The 2,613-nt window shown below is 42.9% G+C and overlaps 1 pseudogene; it reads left to right on the forward strand.

Moving 5' to 3' along the window:
• Positions 1-988: 988 nt before the first annotated feature.
• LOC127198916 (small nuclear ribonucleoprotein G-like) lies at positions 989-1,215 on the forward strand (annotated as a pseudogene).
• Positions 1,216-2,613: the final 1,398 nt, after the last annotated feature.

The following is a 2,613-nucleotide window of genomic DNA, read 5'->3' on the forward strand; positions in this document are numbered from 1 at the left end:
GAGATTCCACAATCAGGCGTTCATACACACATAAAATTGATACACACATATGCTGATCTCCTTTTTAAAGCCACCATTGGCTTTATACTGAAAATCGTGTGTCTGATAACATCTTACTTACCATGAAAATAGTCATTTCAAGTAAATGGTCATAATTTTCTGTCTTTTTCTTCCAGTGCTCCAATTATGTACACGTTATCCATTTTGATATCATCTGCAGCTCTTCAATGTTTTTAGATCTTTTTTCTTTTTGTGCTTTGGTTTGGCAGGTTTCTATTGAATCATCTTCAAACTAACTCTGATTGTTATCAGTAGATCTGCTGGAAGGCCAAACTCCTAAGACACAGGCCACTAAAAACTCAGAGTAAGTCAGAAAGACACACACACACACACACACACACACACACACACACTGTCACTACACAGAACACCTTTAAGGCTGAAAGAACTGTAAGACCCAGACACTCTCTGAGAGCCAAAGGGAGCCCAAAAGCAAAGAGAGGATTCAGGAACTCAGGAAAAAGGACACTTGAATATCTGAATCATTTGAAGTTGACACACCAACTCTAAGGAAAGCCCAGCTATAAACCCGATTAGTAGATGTGCCCACTGAAGGATTATTTTACCTCAGAATTTACTACAGGTACAACGTGCCTGGTGTTAAGCCAACAATAACGAGGTGTACTAAAGGATGAGAAAAAAAATGCACTGTGAGGATATAAGGTGACCACCAAAGCCAGAATGACATATGGCATAGATGTGAGAGTAATAAGGTGCCTGCCCTACCACACAAGCATGAAGACCTGAGGTCAGCACTCCATGCGCCATGTGAAAATGCCAGGTGTTGGGCCCTGGAGACAGGCAGATCCCTGTGTTGTGACCAGTCTAGCCAAATTGGTGGGTTCCATGCTCAGTGAGATGTTGCAAAACATCAGGTGGGGTGAAGCTGCTCACCCCTTCTCCGGCGTGCCAAGCACACTGAGGAGCCATGAGCAAGGCCCACCCTCCCGAACTGAAGATATCTGTGGACAAGAAGTTATCATTGAAGTTAAGTGGTGGCAGACATGGACAAGGAATACTTCGGGGCTTTGATCCCTTCATGAATCTTGTGATGAGTCTGTGGAGATGGCAGCTAGTGGGCAACAGAACAACATTGGAATGGTGGTCATACGAGGAAACAGCATCATCATGCTAGAAGCCTTGGAAAGAGTCTAAACAGTGCCTGCTCAGCAGAGGCGCCCACATCCCTCCCCCAAAGAGCCAGTTTGATTGTGATGTAGAATTGGGTTGTGTACATTTTTATATGACACTTTTTGCTAAATAACCTTTTGTGATACTCAGAAGTGCAAAAACAACAACAACAAACATTAGGCAGACAGCAACAACAACAAACATCAAGCAGACAGCAATTGAGGAAGACACTGAACATTGATCTCTGGCGTCTACATATGTACATGCATGCACATCTACATGTGTGTGATATAAATGCATTATACACATAAACAAAGTAAATATTAGAAGTGAAAAAACTGCAGTGGTGGGGCTGGAGAGATGGCTCATCAGTTAAGAGCACTGGCTGCTCTTCCAGAAGTCCTGAGTTCAATTCCCAGCAATCTCTTGGGAGTTCGCAACCTTCTGTAATGGAATCTGAATGCCTTTTCTGGTGTGCATGAAGACAGAGCACGCGCGTGCGTGCGCGCGCATACACACACACACACACACACACACACACATCTTTTAAATTTTTTTTTTTTAAAGAAAATTGCAATCGTATTTTTCTTCATGAAAACACTGTGCACATGTAGAATGGGTAAGTGTTCAGAAATAAATGTTTATATCTACTCAGGTTAAAAAGTGAACATTCTTGTAGACACTTTTACCTTTAGTAAAGATGAAGTGTTTCTCATATCTTGGGAAGTTAAAATATTTTAACTCAAGTGTGTATCACTTTTTTGTAGTTCAACACATTCAACGCAAAGGAGATGTGTCTTCTTCCTCCATGAGAGAAAGCTATCTGTGAACAGATCTCCTTTAGTTCTTATTTTTAAACAGTTCTGGGATTGTACACACACTGCCTTTTTGTCTGAGTAAAAGACCTCTTGGGAATGTAGCGTGGTGGGAAAGTCACCTCTCTGCTAGTGGGAAGAGTTGGGTAACCTTGGTGTTAGCCAGGGTGAGTCTGGGCGGGGCCTGTGTCCTCACTGTGGTCTTTCCTGTGTCCACTCTGCTGGTCACTCAGCAAGGGCTTGGTGTATACTGACCGAATTAGACAGAACCATGAAGTAAGTGTCGGTGGTTCCATGAGGAGTCACTGACCTGTGTGCAGCGGGGCAGTCTAGCGAGTAACTGATAGGCAATCTCTCTGTTCTTAATGGTTATTTTAGAGTTTAAACTCGGAGGTTATTAGCAGCTCGGCACAGCAATACTGAGGAGATTAACTAGACCTATAAAGAGTGTTGTTTCCCGATGGAGACTCTTGCACACACTGAAATAGCAGCAGAAATTATCCACATTGTCTCTGCCAGCTCACAAAAAGACCTAGGAAGTGACCTTAAAGTTTAATATTTTAGCTGGGCGGTCCTGGCCCATACCTTTAATCCCAGCACTTGGGAG

The sequence above is a fragment of the Acomys russatus genome, chromosome 15, assembly GCF_903995435.1.
Source record: "Acomys russatus chromosome 15, mAcoRus1.1, whole genome shotgun sequence".
NCBI classification, from domain to species: domain Eukaryota; kingdom Metazoa; phylum Chordata; class Mammalia; order Rodentia; family Muridae; genus Acomys; species Acomys russatus.